This window comes from Schistocerca cancellata, chromosome 4, assembly GCF_023864275.1.
Source record: "Schistocerca cancellata isolate TAMUIC-IGC-003103 chromosome 4, iqSchCanc2.1, whole genome shotgun sequence".
Taxonomy (NCBI): Eukaryota; Metazoa; Arthropoda; class Insecta; order Orthoptera; family Acrididae; genus Schistocerca; species Schistocerca cancellata.
In genome coordinates, this window is record NC_064629.1 from 584,973,866 (window position 1) to 584,992,170 (window position 18,305).

At 45.0% G+C, this 18,305-nt stretch overlaps 1 protein-coding gene across 1 annotated transcript in view; it reads right to left on the minus strand.

Moving 5' to 3' along the window:
* LOC126185200 (kelch-like ECH-associated protein 1B) overlaps positions 1-18,305 on the minus strand; it is a 461,339-nt gene that overhangs the window by 204,930 nt on the left and 238,104 nt on the right. The window contains exon 3 of the mRNA XM_049928077.1: positions 17,614-17,693. The gene's annotated coding sequence lies outside the window, so the exon portion shown is untranslated. The remainder of the gene's footprint in view (positions 1-17,613; positions 17,694-18,305) is intronic.

The following is an 18,305-nucleotide window of genomic DNA, read 5'->3' on the forward strand; positions in this document are numbered from 1 at the left end:
CGGTCTAGGAATGGTAGAACGATGGGTTCGATGACGGTTTGGATGTACCGTGCACTATTCAGTGTCCCCTCGACGATCACCAGTGGTGTACGGCCAGTGTAGGAGATCGCTCCCCACACCATGATGCCGGGTGTTGGCCCTGTGTGCCTCGGTCGTATGCAGTCCTGATTGTGGCGCTCACCTGCACGGCGCCAAACACGCATACGACCATCATTGGCACCAAGGCAGAAGCGACTCTCATCGCTGAAGACGACACGTCTCCATTCGTCCCTCCATTCACGCCTGTCGCGACACCACTGGAGGCGGGCTGCACGATGTTGGGGCGTGAGCGGAAGACGGCCTAACGGTGTGCGGGACCGTAGCCCAGCTTCATGGAGACGGTTGCGAATGATCCTCGCCGATACCCCAGGAGCAACAGTGTCCCTAATTTGCTGGGAAGTGGCGGTGCGGTCCCCTACGGCACTGCGTAGGATCTTACGGTCTTGGCGTGCATCCGTGCATCGCTGCGGTCCGGTCCCAGGTCGACGGGCACGTGCACCTTCCGCCGACCACTGGCGACAACATCGATGTACTGTGGAGACCTCACGCCCCACGTGTTGAGCAATTCGGCGGTACGTCCACCCGGCCTCCCGTATGCCCACTATACGCCCTCGCTCAATGTCCGTCAACTGCACATACGGTTCACGTCCACGCTGTTGCGGCATGCTACCAGTGTTAAAGACTGTGATGGAGCTCCGTATGCCACGGCAAACTGGCTGACACTGACGGCGGCGGTGCACAAATGCTGCGCAGCTAGCGCCATTCGACGGCCAACACCGCGGTTCCTGGTGTGTCCGCTGTGCCGTGCGTGTGATCATTGCTTGTACAGCCCTCTCGCAGTGTCCGGAGCAAGTATGGTGGGTCTGACACACCGGTGTCAATGTGTTCTTTTTTCCACTTCCAGGAGTGTATTTAACTATACGGTGAAATCTTTCAGTACTCTCATACGTTACACACAGCTTATGCAGAAAAATTACCCTGTGGTTAAGTCAGGAATTTTCATCATTCTTGTTTTCAATTACAATAGTACGTTAGCTAAAAAAAGATCACGTGTTGCGGTTGTCGTTCAAAAATGGCTCTGAGCACTATGCGACTTAACTTCTGAGGTCATCAGTCGCCTAGAACTTAGAACTAATTAAACCTAACTAACCTAAGGACATCACACACATCCATGCCCGAGGCAGGATTCGAACCTGCGACCGTAGCGGTCGCTCGGCTCCAGACTGTAGCGCCTAGAACCGCACGGCCACTCCGGCCGGCCCGCGGTTTTCGTCTAAGGAGCATATTCTACATCTACATCTACATTTATACTCCGCAAGCCACCCAACGGTGTGTGGCGGAGGGCACTTTACGTGCCACTGTCATTATCTCCCTTTCCTGTTCCAGTCGCGTATGGTTCGCGGGAAGAACGACTGTCTGAAAGCCTCTGTGCGCGCTCTAATCTCTCTAATTTTACATTCGTGATCTCCTCGGGAGGTATAAGTAGGGGGAAGCAATATATTCGATACCTCATCCAGAAACGCACCCTCTCGAAACCTGGCGAGCAAGCTACACCGCGATGCAGAGCGCCTCTCTTGCAGAGTCTGCCACTTGAGTTTGTTAAACATCTCCGTAACGCTATCACGGTTACCAAATAACCCTGTGACGAAACGCGCCGCTCTTCTTTGGATCTTCTCTATCTCCTCCGCCAACCCGATCTGGTACGGATCCCACACTGATGAGCAATACTCAAGTATAGGTCGAACGAGTGTTTTGTAAGCCACCTCCTTTGTTGATGGACTACATTTTCTAAGGACTCTCCCAATGAATCTCAACCTGGTACCCGCCTTACCAACAATTAATTTTATATGATCATTCCACTTCAAATCGTTCCGCACGCATACTCCCAGATATTTTACAGAAGTAACTGCTACCAGTGTTTGTTCCGCTATCATATAATCATACAATAAAGGATCCTTCTTTCTATGTATTCGCAATACATTACATTTGTCTATGTTAAGGGTCAGTTGCCACTCCCTGCACCAAGTGCCTATCCGCTGCAGATCTTCCTGCATTTCGCTACAATTTTCTAATGCTGCAACTTCTCTGTATACTACAGCATCATCCGCGAAAAGCCGCATGGAACTTCCGACACTATCTACTAGGTCATTTATATATATTGTGAAAAGCAATGGTCCCATAACACTCCCCTGTGGCACGCCAGAGGTTACTTTAACGTCTGTAGATGTCTCTCCATTGAGAACAACATGCTGTGTTCTGTTTGCTAAAAACTCTTCAATCCAGCCACACAGCTGGTCTGATATTCCGTAGGCTCTTACTTTGTTTATCAGACGACAGTGCGGAACTGTATCGAACGCCTTCCGGAAGTCAAGGAAAATGGCATCTACCTGGGAGCCTGTATCTAATATTTTCTGGGTTTCATGAACAAATAATGCGAGTTGGGTTTCACACGATCGCTGTTTCCGGAATCCATGTTGATTCCTACATAGTAGATTCTGAGTTTCCAAAAACGACATGATACTCGAGCAAAAGACATGTTCTAAAATTCTACAACAGATCGACGTCAGAGAGATAGGTCTATAGTTTTGCGCATCTGCTCGACGACCCTTCTTGAAGACTGGGACTACCTGTGCTCTTTTCCAATCATTTGGAACCTTCTGTTCCTCTAGAGACTTGCGGTACACGGCTGTTAGAAGGGGGGCAAGTTCTTTCGCGTACTCTGTGTAGAATCGAATTGGTATCCCGTCAGGTCCAGTGGACTTTCCTCTGTTGAGTGATTCCAGTTGCTTTTCTATTCCTTGGACACTTATTTCAATGTCAGCCATTTTTTCGTTGGTGCGAGGATTTAGAGAAGGAACTGCAGTGCGGTCTTCCTCTGTGAAACAGCTTTGGAAAAAGGTGTTTAGTATTTCAGCTTTACGCTTGTCATCCTCTGTTTCAATGCCATCATCATCCCAGAGTGTCTGGACATGATGTTTCGAGCCACTTACTGATTTAACGTAAGACCAGAACTTCCTAGGATTTTCTGTCAAGTCGGTACCTAGTATTTTACTTTCGAATTCACTGAACGCTTCACGCATAGCCCTCCTTACGCTAACTTTGACATCGTTTAGCTTCTGTTTGTCTGAGAGGTTTTGGCTGCGTTTAAACTTGGAGTGAAGCTCTCTTTGCTTTCGCAGTAGTTTCCTAACTTTGTTGTTGTACCACGGTGGGTTTTTCCCGTCCCTCACAGTTTTGCTCGGCACGTACCTGTCTAAAACGCATTTAACGGTTGCCTTGAACTTTTTCCATAAACACTCAACATTGTCAGTGTCGGAACAGAAATTTTCGTTTTGATCTGTTAGGTAGTCTGAAATCTGCCTTCTATTACTCTTGCTAAACAGATAAACCTTCCTCCCTTTTTTTTATATTCCTATTATCTTCCATATTCAGGGATGCTGCAACGGCCTTATGATCACTGATTCCCTGTTCTGCACTTACAGAGTCGAAAAGTTCGGGTCTGTTTGTTATCAGTAGGTCCAAGATGTTATCTCCACGAGTCGGTTCTCTGTTTAATTGCTCGAGGTAATTTTCGGATAGTGCACTCAGTATAATGTCACTCGATGCTCTGTCCCTACCACCCGTCCTAAACATCTGAGTGTCCCAGTCTATATCTGGTAAATTGAAATCTCCACCTAAGACCATAACATGCTGAGAAAATTTATGTGAAATGTATTCCAAATTTTCTCTCAGTTGTTCTGCCACTAATGCTGCTGAGTCGGGGGGTCGGTAAAAGGAGCCAATTATTAACCTTGCTCGGTTGTTGAGTGTAACCTCCACCCATAATAATTCACAGGAACTATCCACTTCTACTTCACTACAGGATAAACTACTACTAACAGCGACGAACACTCCGCCACCGGTTGCATGCAATCTATCCTTTCTAAACACCGTCTGTGCCTTTGTAAAAATTTCGGCAGAATTTATCTCTGGCTTCAGCCAGCTTTCTGTACCTATAACGATTTCAGCTTCGGTGCTTTCTATCAGCGCTTGAAGTTCCGGTACTTTACCAACGCAGCTTCGACAGTTTACAATTACAATACCGATTGCTGCTTGGTCCCCGCTTGTCCTGACTTTGCCCCGCACCCGTTGAGGCTGTTGCCCTTTCTGCACTTGCCCGAGGCCATCTAACCTAAAAAACCGCCCAGCCCACGCCACACAACCCCTGCTACCCGTGTAGCCGCTTGTTGCGTGTAGTGGACTCCTGACCTATCCAGCGGAACCCGAAACCCCACCACCCTATGGCGCAAGTCGAGGAATCTGCAGCCCACATGGTCGCAGAACCGTCTCAGCCTCTGATTCAGACCCTCCACTCGGCTCTGTACCAAAGGTCCGCAGTCAGTCCTGTCGACGATGCTGCAGATGGTGAGCTCTGCTTTCATCCCGCTAGCGAGACTGGCAGTCTTCACCAAATCAGATAGCCGCCGGAAGCCAGAGAGGATTTCCTCCGATCCATAGCGACACACATCATTGGTGCCGACATGAGCGACCACCTGCAGATGGGTGCACCCTGTACCCTTCATGGCATCCGGAAGGACCCTTTCCACATCTGGAATGACTCCCCCCGGTATGCACACGGAGTGCACTTTGGTTTTCTTCCCCTCCCTTGCTGCCATATCCCTAAGGGGCCCCATTACGCGCCTGACGTTGGAGCTCCCAACTACCAGTAAGCCCACCCTCTGCGACTGCCCGGATCTTGCAGACTGAGGGGCAACCTCTGGAACAGGACAAGCAGCCATGTCAGGCTGAAGATCAGTATCAGCCTGAGACAGAGCCTGAAACCGGTTCGTCAGACAAACTGGAGAGGCCTTCCGTTCAGCCCTCCGGAATGTCTTTCGCCCCCTGCCACGCCTTGAGACGACCTCCCACTCTACCACAGGTGAGGGATCAGCCTCAATGCGGGCAGTATCCCGGGCAACCACAGTCGTAGTCCGATCGGGGGATGCGTGGGACGAGCTGGCCGTCCCCGACAAACCCCCATCCGGACCCCCACAGTGATGCCCATTGGCAACAGCCTCAAGCTGTGTGACCGAAGCCAACACTGCCTGAAGCTGGGAGCGAAGGGATGCCAACTCAGCCTGCATCCGAACACAGCAGTTGCAGTCCCTATCCATGCTAAAAACTGTGCAAAGAACGTCTGAACTAATCTACAGAGAGCGCAAACAAAACGACACAAAATTGAAGCGGTTATTAAAATACAAGATTGCCTAGTAAATGCAGTAATGCTGCCACTTGTGCACTGCTGACACACTGCTCGGCGGCGGAAGGAGACTACGCGATTTAACACTATTCGAGTACTAAAACGTGATGCTACAACTCTCAAATACTATAATACGCCCGAAATTTATGAATTAAACAATGCAAGTACCAAAAACACGCAAAGAAATTAAGAATTGAAGTATGTAACAAATGAATGAGCTAGAAGTATACGACTTGCTGCTGCAGCTGCTTATCCAACGGCGGCAGGGAGCACACTGACTGACCAACCGACACTGGCCGTTCAAAACAAAAACAGTTGACAGACGACTACGCGAATTTACACTATTCAGGTACTAAAACGCGATGCTACAACTCAAATACTATAATACGCCCGAAATTTATGAATTAAACAATGCAAGTACCAAAAACACGCAAACAAATTAAGAATTAAACTATGTAACAAATGAGTGAGCTAGGAGTATACGACTTGCTGCTGCAGCTGCTTATCCAACGCCGGCAGGGAGCACACTGACTGTGACCAACCGACACTGGCCGTTCAAAACAAAAACAGTTGACAGACGACTACGCGAATTTACACTATTCAGGTACTAAAACGCGATGCTACAACTCAAATACTATAATACGCCCGAAATTTATGAATTAAACAATGCAAGTACCAAAAACACGCAAAGAAATTAAGAATTAAAGTATGTAACAAATGAATGAGCTAGAAGTATACGACTTGCTGCTGCAGCTGCTTATCCAACGGCGGCAGGGAGCACACTGACTGTGACCAACCGACACTGGCCGTTCAAAACAAAAACAGTTGACAGACGACTACGCGAATTTACACTATTCAGGTACTAAAACGCGATGCTACAACTCAAATACTATAATACGCCCGAAATTTATGAATTAAACAATGCAAGTACCAAAAACACGCAAAGAAATTAAGAATTAAAGTATGTAACAAATGAATGAGCTAGAAGTATACGACTTGCTGCTGCAGCTGCTTATCCAACGGCGGCAGGGAGCAGATTTGTAGTGTATTATTTCATTCTGCTTGAAAATTAAATGACATTCGAAGCTGTATTGCTCCTCTGCTCGTCTCTTTTTACTTGTGTACTGCAGCTGGCTACGTACCTGCACGCTAGCTGTACCAGCTGACCGGCCAGTGCTGTCCAAGCTAAATGCGCCGGTAAAGCTGTTGTCCTGTATTATCGCTAAGTTGATGTACGCGTTACGCACAGCACAAAACGTACCTTTATAATCGTACTTGACAGTAGTCGAGACAGCTTGGCTGCAGTGCCACGTGAAACGGAAATCCAATGAGGTTCCAGCAAACGCGGAAGAATACATAGTGCAATGTTTACATCAGTTTTATTCTTCTGATGAACGGATTATAACAGACAAGCAACACTGCGTGAAATAGCTGCAGAAATCACTGTGGGACGTACGAAGAACGTATCCGTTAGGACAGTGCGGCGAAATCTGGCGTTAATGTCTATGGTAGCAGACGACCGACTCGAGTGCCTTTGTTAACAGCGCCAGTCTAAAAAAACATTCTGGGCAGTTCGAGCGAATGATTTGGCCCCTCAGACCGCCCAACATGAATACTATCGAACATTTATGGGACATAACGAAGAGGCCAGTACGTGCACACAATCCTGCACCGGCAACACTTTCGCAATTATGTACAGCACGTCTCAATATTTCTGCAGGGGCTTACAATGACTTTTTGATTCCATGCCACGCCGAGTTGCTTCACTACGCAGGGCAAAAGGAGGTCAGACACGATATCAGGAGATATGCCATGACTTTTGTCACTTTAATGGTTTACAAAAAATCATGGAGTAAGAAATACAGTAATCTGTTTGTCACTTGATCTGATTAGACCGGTTTCGATACTGAAGAGGATGAACAAGTTATGTCTAGCTTAAGGACTGGAAAACTTCTCCAAGTAGTTAGACTATTGAACAGATGAGTGTATGCCAGCTACTAGTGGCAGTACACCTTCAGTTTAAGAAAGGCACGTCTAAAATCGGATGTGTATTTCCATCTAGTTCCTTGCGCTTTTGGTGGTGAAACTAAGTGCAACTGTTCTATGCTACTTTAAAAAGAATTTAACTCTATCCTAATTCGGGAATTAGATGTTTCTGTTTCATGAGACAGGGTAGCTAAATTTTTTCTTCTAAGAGTTATCCTGCTCTCTAATTCTATCTAACCTGAACAGAACTTTGAGAGATGTTACTTCCGAAACTATTGGCGACATGCAATTTAACCATGTACAGACACCTACACAACTCCGAAGTAGAGATTCAAATAACTATATACACGAAGTTTAGATGCATAAACCAGCATGCTGTGGGGTCACTTCATATAGATAACGAACAATACTGTGTAGAAAGTGGCAGATGTTTGTCGAAGGCGAAGCCTGAGCGCGGAAAAAGCGTGCTAGAAGTTAAAAGACGTCGTGCGGAAGTAAAGACAAAACGTTGTAACAGTATAGTACGGAGCTGTGTAGCAGTCTTTAATTAAATGAGACACTACACTCGGCATCCCATATTTAACCACGTACAATTAACTTCAGGAAGCGTAATAACCATGGGGACCTCACGAAGTTGCTTTCATGTGTCAAATGAGTCCCAGTCAGCAACGAATGTTTATATGAGCGACTTTCTATATGAGGATACTTCATGTTATGATTGTCTGACGCCGCGCGGGATTAGCCGAGCGGACAAAATACGGTCGCCCACAGACATCCTGAAGTTGCCTGGAACACGGTGTGGCGAGCGGTACACACGCATTTTCTACCTACGACGGTGCGTTCATTGTGGTACGTGGTTGTGAATGGGAAGTTCGCTACCCGTCAGAGGCTACATTCCATTCATCTGACAGACGACCCTTTGTGTCTGACATGCTAAGTCGTTGACTCGGATGCACACCGTCTCACTTGTGCCGCGACCAGCGAGTGCTGGCTACTGACGGAGCGCATGTTGGCATTACTCTTGCGGCGATTGCCAGAGTCTGTCTCCCCTGATGATATATTGCGCCCCGACGGCGTATACTTTCTATCAACCAGGACGAACGCCGTTAACTGGCTAAAAGGCATGGCCCTTCACTACATATTTTGCGATGCTCCCAAAGGCTATTCGTCGGCACACATTTCCGCAGCCGTCGTTCGCCCCTGTCACCTATGGCCCGTGGTGCACCACAGTTACTTCGGCAGCGGCTTTGAATAACGCCGTTTTGCAAATGATTCAAATGGTCTAAACACTATCAGACTTAACATCTGAGCTCGTCAGTCCCCTAGAACTTAGAACTACTTAAACCTAACTAACCTAAGGACATCACACACATCCATGCCCCAGGCAGGAATCGAACCTGCGACCGTAGCAGCAGCGTGGTTCCAGACTGAAACGCCTAGAACCGCTCGGCCACGGCGGCCGGCCGCCGTTTTGCCATGCACAGGATACTATAACTACGGCAGCACGCGAACACTTAACAAACATAGTCGTTTCGGAAATGCTTTCACATTTGGCCCTAAAGCCTACGATCATGCCGTTTTGGACGCCAGATAATCGCTCCTATTTCGCATTACAGTTACGACTGTGCTGTCCCCCCCCCCCCCCTCCCCAACGCGCAACGCGACTCGCGTTATACCGGGTGAACAAAAAGTCAGTATAAATTTGAAAACTGAATAAATCACAGAATAATGTAGATAGAGAGGTACAAATTGACACACGTGCTTGGAATGACATGGGGTTTTATTAGAACCAAAAAATACAAACGTTCAAAAAATATCCGACAGATGGCGCTTCATCTGATCAGAATAGCAATAATTAGCATAACAAAGTAAGACGAAGTAAAGATGATGTTCTACACAGGAAATGCTTAATATGTCCACCATCATTCCTCAACAATAGCTGTAGTCGAGGAATAATGTTGTGAACAGCACTGTAAAGCATTTCCGGAGTTATGGTGAGGCATGGGCGTCGGATGTTGTCTGTCAGCATCCCTAGAGATGTCGGTCGATCACGATACACTTGCGACTTCAGGTAACCCCAAAGCCAATAATCGCACGGACTGAGGTCTGGGAACCTGGGAGGCCAAGCATGACGAAAGTAGCGGCTGAGCACACGATCATCCCCAAACGACGCGCTCAAGAGCTCTTTCACGCGTCTAACAATACTATTTTTTTCTTTGTTCTAATAAAACCTGCCGGCCGGTGTGCCCGAGCGGTTCTAGGCGCTACAGTCTGGAACCGCGCGACCGCTACGGTCGCAGGTTAGAATCCTGCCTCGGGCATGGATGTGTGTGATGTCCTTAGGTTAGTTAGGTTTAAGTAGTTCTAAGTTCTAGGAGACTGATGACCTCAGATGTTAAGTCCCATAAAGCTCGGAGCCACTTTTTTGAACCAGTCGTCATATAAGCGTGTCTGAACCGTGCAAATCTTCCCTATAGGGGACCAATCTACAACAAATTCACAGAAAATAAACAGCTGGCCATAGACTTGGAAGCAGAGACGGTGCTGAAATACAGAGAAAAACGCCAACCTACTAGCGAATTTTAAACCGTTTCCCATATGAACGTATGTCAGTGCAATGTTTCAAAGGCACTTTTAACTCACTTAAGTATCAGATAACGCGTTTGCACAGCCCGCAATCGAAAGATGACACTATTTATATCCATTACGCTAGAGGTTAATTTTGAAGATGACTGCCTTGGTGTAACATGTAGCAATATAATGCAGCCTTGGAACCTGACGGCCTACCTGCCACAAGACAAGAGATGAAAATAATCTTGTTTATGCCACATATTGTGTAGAATGAAAATTATTATAGATAATTTTGAAAAATGTCACCTCACCGCCTTGAGCTTCTGGTACAATACTTTATTTATACAACCAGTTTCATTCGTCTGACCATCAGTTTCATAGAAGTATTCACAGCATCAAGTTAGCCGAAATACAAAATCGTTACCACCAGTTGATAAAACCATGCATAGTACACTGTCATCATATAGTAATATAAATTACGTCCTCAATCTATAAAAACTGTACTATAAAGTGTACACATTTATGTTAAAACTGTAATCGGCATTAACGCTGTGAGGCCGGCCTAGGTGGCCGAGCGGTTCTAGGCGCTACAGTCTGGAACCGCGCGACCGCTACGGTCGCAGGTTCGAATCCTGTCTCGGGCATGGATGTGTGTGATGTCCTTAGGTTAGTTAGGTTTAAGTAGTTCTAAGTTCTAGGGGACTTATGACCTAAGATGTTGAGTCCCATAGTGCTCAGAGCCATTTAACGCTGTGAACAGATTCATACTACGCAGAGGAAATGACAGAATATTGTTCATGGTTTTATCACCTAACGATATCGATTTTATATTTCACCTAACATGATGTTGTGAATACTTTTATGAACCTGATGATGATGATGGTGATGATCAGACGACTGAAACTGGTTGTATAAATGAAGATTTTACCAGCAGCTCAAGGCGTTAAGATGACATTTTTTTCAAAAATATGAGAGAAGTAGGGTACCACCTCCTGAAAATATATTCCAGACAATGTCTCTCTGTACATAACAATTAATGTACAGAAACTTAAAGTTGATGACATAATGAAAAAATAATATCCTTTGAGTACACGATTAATAATTAACAACATGTACTAGTCACATCATACAAATACTTTTCAATAATAATGTATACACATATGAGCACGAACGATCACAGAATTTGCGTTATAGGTAAGGATACAGTTTATCTACAAAAGACAATCCCACGAAACACTTGTACAGTCCATAGTGCAATAACTTTTCAGATTTATAACGACTCGTGGACGACGTGGCTATCAGAATAATGCAATACTGCTCGCTTACCATTGCGTCCTCTCACTTAGTACGTGTTACAGTCAGACAAGGAGCCATGTAAGATATCCTTGAGCTTTCGTTTCCTTGTGCACAACATCCTCACTATAGTATCTTTGCTATACTTCATCTACGCCTTCGAAAACAGGAACGCCTATGTACTGAGCGTGTTGGCGGAGACTGTGACGTCGAAACACAGGATTCTGAGGATGGAGTGATTTATTATTACACGTCAAATCAATATGTGTTCTATACCACGTGTTATAAGCACAGAACCGTATCCATTTCGATTGTTATGCACGTATGCCACCACCTTCAGAAGGTGTTTGCTGTAGGACCATCACATTTTACATCTTGTATGACATTATTACAGTTTTTTTTTTTTTGTCCTGCCTACCAAACATGGGTTGTTCACAGATGAGGCCTATCTTATGCGTACTTGTTACTTTAACAGTCAGAATAGTCATATCTGGGACCATGAGAATCACCATGAACCTGCGGTTAGCTATTACAATCAAAGGTTTTCCTCGAGCATCCGGGACCACTACTTCTGTCAGAGCGCTTAACTGCAGCAGCTTGCCACCGATTTCTGTGTGTGGAACTCCTGGATACAGTACATCTAGTTGTGCGCAGCTACCTTACCGTCCCAGCATGACGGACCTCAACACGCTTGTTTTATTGCGCGGATCAGACTGTCGACTTTGGGGAAAATTGGTCAGGTCTATCTGGACCTCTCGTGTAGCCTGTGCGACCTTCCTGATTACGCGTTAGATTTATATTTTCGTTTGGGACATGACAAGAGATTGGTGTACATTCCTCTTTTGCGGCCAGAACTGAGCTGCGTATCCGAATCGATCATGAATTTCACGGCGTCAAACAAGAGTCTTTTCACACCCGACAAAAATGGATAACAATTGCTGCGAAAGTGTTAAATGTGTAATGAGGCTCATGGCACGCTATCTGAACAGTCGTAAATGGATTCTAACATGGCTTTAATAAACTGTAATTTGTGTACAATTTCTCATTTTCAGAGACATACAGACTCCTCATACACACGAATCTTAATTCACGGGTTAAAAGGACCTCAAAGATTGTTGGTGAGGTCCTGAGACAACTGGTATACAAAGAAAGGCTGAAATCTCTACACTGACACACATTCGGATAAAGACAAAGTGTATCTCGCAGAAACGTACAGAAAAATCAAAGACGCGGAACTGAGAGTACAAACTAACAACAGTCTTCAGATTCCTGTTTACAGACTCCGTAAAGACAGTTCGGACAGAGGCTTATCAGTGAACAATCATGCCACATACAGTACTATCCGTGAATGGTACGGAACCAAAACTTAACACATTGTATGCACATGACAACCGCTTTACAGTAATTTGCAGTATGTTAGTTGAGGTTTATATAGACAGGGGTTGGACAAAAATCTGGAAACACAGCTAGAAATGCCTGCTTGAACATAAATACAGACGCTAGCCAGGCCTGCACGTGGCGCTGGTGTATTCGGCCATGGACGGCACCTGTGCAATGTCCTCAATACACTGCAAGTCGCAGTCGTGTTCAGAACAGTGTTCTATGTAGCTGTGAGTGCATTACGTCGGAGCTAAGCGAGCGAGTTCGAACGTGGGCAAACTGTTAGTGCTAGTATGGCGTGTGCTTCCGTGACCAAAACAGCCGAAGTGTATAGTGTTGCAAAAGGCACCTTATCGAAGAATTGTAGCGCACACATGGAAGGCGGAGAGACATCTGTTAAGTCACAACGTAGACGAAAGTGTGTGTTGAGTGACAGACAGTACCTGAATACGATTGTAAAGAAAAATAAGACGATGGCAGTCGCAAAAGCTACTGCAGAACTAAATGTGGCACTCGAGAACCCTGTGAACAACAAAACAACGGCAAGCTAGCTTCATAAGCAGGAATTTACAGGGCGAGCTGGAATTTCAAAGCCATGACACAAATGCCCATAAGAGGAAAAATTGGTGCCAAAGCCATAAAAGTTGGACTACGGAGGAATGGGAGAAAGTCATTTGGTAGCGTGAGTGTTGTTGCAAACGATTTGCAACTTATGGCCAAGTTTACGACCCAAGAGTGAAATATAGGGGGGGAGGGGGGTTTCTGATGAGTTGTGCGACCATATCGTGGTATTCCATGGGCCTGATGGTTACTCTGCAAGTTCATATTACTGCCAGAGATTAAGTGACCATTTTTGTTGATCGTGTCCATCTCATGGTACAATGGTTATTTCTCAGTGGTGATTCTGTGTTCCAAGACAACAGAGCCACCATTCACACAGCTCGCATCCCCCAGGACCAGCTCTCAATATTATTGAGCCTCTATGATCTAATTTGAAGAGAAGGGTGCGTGATGGCTATTCGTCGCCTCGATCATCGTTACCTATTTTTCAGGAATTATGGAATAGAATTGACTTGAAAACCATTCAGGTCCTGCTCGAACGGTCCACGGGTACACTGCCGGTTCATAGTGTCCAACGGGCACAATATTTCGGCGATCAGACATGTCGCCATCGTCAGGTGCGCTGACGAACTGAGCTCCTGAGGGCGGGCGGCCGATGTAAATCCCCTCCCCCCGCGGGCCGCTCTCTTCGTCGTCCGCGCCCGTGCGCCGGCGGTAGCGAAGACGTGGGCGTCGGAATCTGTTGTAGCGTCGATGTGCTTGCTACGTCCGCCCTGGTCGCCAGTTCGTACTTCTTGCTGAGAGTCTTCTTAATTACATTCAATGCCGGGTGCCAAACCCACGTCTTCGCCACCGCCGGCGCGCGGGCGCGGACGGCGAAGAGAGCGGCCCGCTTGGGGAGGGGATTTAAATCGGCCGCCCGCCCTCAGGAGCTCAGTTCGTCAGCGTACCTGATGATGGCGACATGTCTGATCGCCGAAATATTGTGCCCGTTGGACACTATGAACCGGCAGTATACCCGTGGACTGTTCGAGCAACAAATACGCCGGGAGAAACTGAAGAATCACGTTCAGGTCCTGTTTGGCCATTCCGAGAGAGTGAAGACTGTTTTGAATACCAACCGGTTCCCTACACAGTGTTAATGATGGTAATGTGCTGTCTTTTTGGTGTTCCCCTATTTTTGTCCAATCCCTGTAAGTGTGAGTTGGATGATTCCAGCAACAGCAGTAACCAAAGTTTGCTTGTCAGCCACGTAGCGTGAATGTCAAACATTTGACTCCTACTGATATAGTCTGTACTGTGGCTTGTGGGAATAATTAAGACTAGCGCTGTTTCTTGTGTACTGTACGCTTTTCACCTTTGTTAACTCGTTTTCGTTAGCCATTATTGTAATTTTGGTATACAATTCAATAAAAACAGACTTCCAGTGAAAATGTATTCTCATTAACGAACAACGTATTTCGATTACTGTCTGACCACTATTACAAAGTCATTTCTGTAACGTCTTTTCCCTTTGATTCCCATCACTGCAGCATAAAACACGTTTTCCACCACAGGCTGTGACAGAAGATTTATTCAGTTTCAAAGAATGCGACTCTGTTCTTGACGCCAAAACCAAAAACCCACGCGTTTCATTAGTCTGCGCATAGGTTTGGCGTGACACAAATTGAGTGTAGCCAAAATTTGTGCATGTGAGGTCCGCCAGTTATGCAAAACACCGTTTTCCTCGACCAATCATGTTTCGGCACCACTGTGCCATCATCAGTGGGTTTTAGTTTGTATTTATTCTTCGCATTTGGTGTGCATGAATTTTCTGGATCACTTTTGTGTTAATTACTACAGGCAGCTTGTCATGTTTTCGTGTGGCAAGCACTTCCATTCTCCGTATCATGCTGAGATGTTGTGATGCATACGTAACTAAAACAAGTATTTTCCACAAATAACGTAGTAAAACACTTTTCACTACTCCAGAACACAGTGTGATTGTGGTTTGTTGTGTGTCACAGCCCAGCCAGAGCCCATAATGAACACTGACTGGGCTGGGACACACAAAAAACCACAATCACACTGTGTTCTGGAGAAGTGAAAAGTGTTTTACTACGTTATTTGTGGAAAATACTTGTTATAGTTATGTTATGCATCACAACATACCACCATGATGTGGAGAATGGAAGTGCTTGTCACACGAAAACATGACAGGCTACCTGTAGTAATTAACACAAAAGTGATCCCGAAAATTCATGCACAGCAAATGTGAAGAATAAATAAAAACGAAAACCAACTGATGATGGTACAGTGGTGCCGAAACATGTTTGGGTACTGAGAAAAACGGTGTTTTGCATAACTGGCGGACCTCACATCCAAAAATTTTAACTGCAAACACGGCCAATACAAAGAGCCGCAAATCAAAAAGATGGAGTGTAGCCATTTAGTGTTTGCAGGCTGCGTATATGAGATAAAAATGGTGACTTGTCTCACATGTTGGTCAAGTAATGAATTCGTATGAAGGAATGGACATGAAATACTGACAGTGGGGACAACTGGGCACAATATTGGTTATGTGTACTACATTACTTTCACGTGAGAACGAAAAAAGGGAAGGGTCCGTAAAGAATTTCAAGGCATATACAAGTTCGACGATACATTTTTGTTACATGTCAGTTATACTGGATAAACATTAATAAAATCGAGAAACTGCAGGGACGGATTCCTGACTGGAAATCGAGGAAAAAAAGTCCTACGAACATGCGTCTAGAAATAAATCGTTGCCACGGTAAATGGCGCTGACGAAACGAATATGTGCCGTTCGTTCCTTGTGTGTTTGAAGGCTGTGTGACTGACGCAGCGTAGTGCAAGTGGCACAATGGTTCGGTATTCATGTCGGGAACAAGGCAAGATGGTGTATGGCCAAGCAGATGGAAACGGTCGAAAGGCAGCACGGCTATACCAAAATAAGTACCCTCACATACACCAAAGAAATCACACAACATTTCACGCCCATTTTGGGCGTTTGTGTGATCATGGGTCTTTTCAGACAGACGAACGTGCAGGGACCGTGCGTACACCAGATTTGGAGGACCGGGTTTTACTCCTGTGACGCGATTCGGAGAGAAGCCGTAATGTGCGAAAGAGTGCGGCAATCTATAATGCAAGATGTGAACGCGTGCACTGCATCCTATAGAGACCACTTTGAGCATTTTTTGTGACGTGAATGCGATGCAGCTCTGTACTTTGTTCCGGGACGATTTGTTGTCATTGCACGCACAATGTCCATTTCCGGACACATGTTCATAAGACCTATTTTCCTCCATTTCTATTCGTTAGTTTTATTAATGTGCACTCTGTATAGAACCAGGGTGAAACTCTTAGGAAACAGAGCGAGTTGGCAGAGACATCCTTCCCTAATCCGGTGGGACCGGCGATCTCCCTGTTCGATTCCGTCCCCCCCCCCCCCACAAAAAAAATCAACCAACCAGCTCTAAGGAATATTTTCCTTAACCCTGCGCCATAAGAGTAGGCTGTCCCGGTAAACAAAGGGCCAGTAAGACACGGATGAGTTCCTTACTTTTCTAAAAAAAAAATGGTTATGGTTCAAATGGCTCTGAGCGCTATGGAACTTAACTTCTGAGGTCATCAGTCCCCTAGAACTTAGAACTACTTAAACTTAACTAACCCAAGGACATCACACACATCCATGCCCGAGGCAGGATTCGAACCTGCGACCGTAGCGATCGCGCGGTTCCAGACTGTAGCGCCTAGAACCGCTCGGCCACCACGGCCGGCTTACTTTTTTTAACGTCTTCTGTATGATTACCCTATGTGTCAAAAAGTGAAACATAACTACATAAACAGAGAGAAGTGGATTAACAGACATCATGTGATCATAGTTGTGAACTAGGTTTGTGATATTGGATACTCTACGGTAAAAGCCGTTCAAATAAAATATTCATTATTCACAGGCATCATCAACAAGTCGCACCCAAGACGAGAAGATTCAGATTAATTCTTCCTAACACAAAATGTAGGAACTACTAGCCACATTGTAGAAGAGAACATCAGTAAATAATAACAGGGAATAGTCAAATGGTGTCTCTCGGGGAGCGAAGCAACGGATGGGAAGGAGAGGGATCAATATATTATCGGCATAGAAAGAAGCTCCAAAACTTTGAGCAAATGCAAGAAAGTGTGGAACTAATATAACGTGAAATGCACTATTATTCCAAGGAATAAATCTTCCAACAATTATACTTAAAATGTGTAAATAAACGGTAAAGAATAAATATAAATACCAGGAAATTGCAATTAATTATATGTTGGTTATCGATAAGTGTAATACAAATATATAACATTACTTAGAAGTTCTCATCTTACGGAAGAACTATTGGTCATTAATACTATCAATAATATATTAATATCGTAAAGAAGAGTTACAATAGCTGACAGCAAGCAAACACTGGGCTTATTCTCGCAATCTTTCAATCTATCCTTTGGTATGATACTGAGATCTTACACTCGTATATAAAAAAGTTATAACATCACCTTACCTTTCGATTCGTCATTTTGTCCACATCTTCCACGCAATTTCCGCGCGACAAATTACACTGTTGTCCAATCATATTTTTCTCTGTAACAAACATAAAGAAGCCCCTGATAAGGTTTCTTTACTAACACACATAACTCATAAATTATATAACAATAATTTTTTTTAAAATCTGTAAATAAACTGCACATATAATTTTCTAATGGGTAGTCTCTTAAGATCGGATGCATAGTGTAGAAGTTGGTCTTTTTTCTCCATTCTGGTAAACAAATTAAAATGAATCAGGGAGATATGTATTTAGGGCGATGCGAACACAGTAGACTGTATTCATTGAAAGACATTGCAAAAATAAATATTAGGTCTTGTTTATGAACAGTAAAGGAAGGAAGCGTACAACTGAATACACGTGTTGCTGCTGCAAAAAATAAATAAATAAATAAAAATAAAAAATAAAAAAAGAGTAGAAAGTTCTGCCGCTCAGATGGCGAGGGTTGATTCCTGGAACTTCTCAGTAGTGTATAGTCACCAGGGATGGGTATCGAGGACTCATATTTCGTAGCGATACTACACTGAAGCGCCAAAGTAACTGGTATAGGCATGCGTATTCAAATACAGAGATACACTACTGGCCATTAAAATTGCTACACCAAAAATAACTGCAGATGATAAACTGGTATTCATTGGACAAATATATTA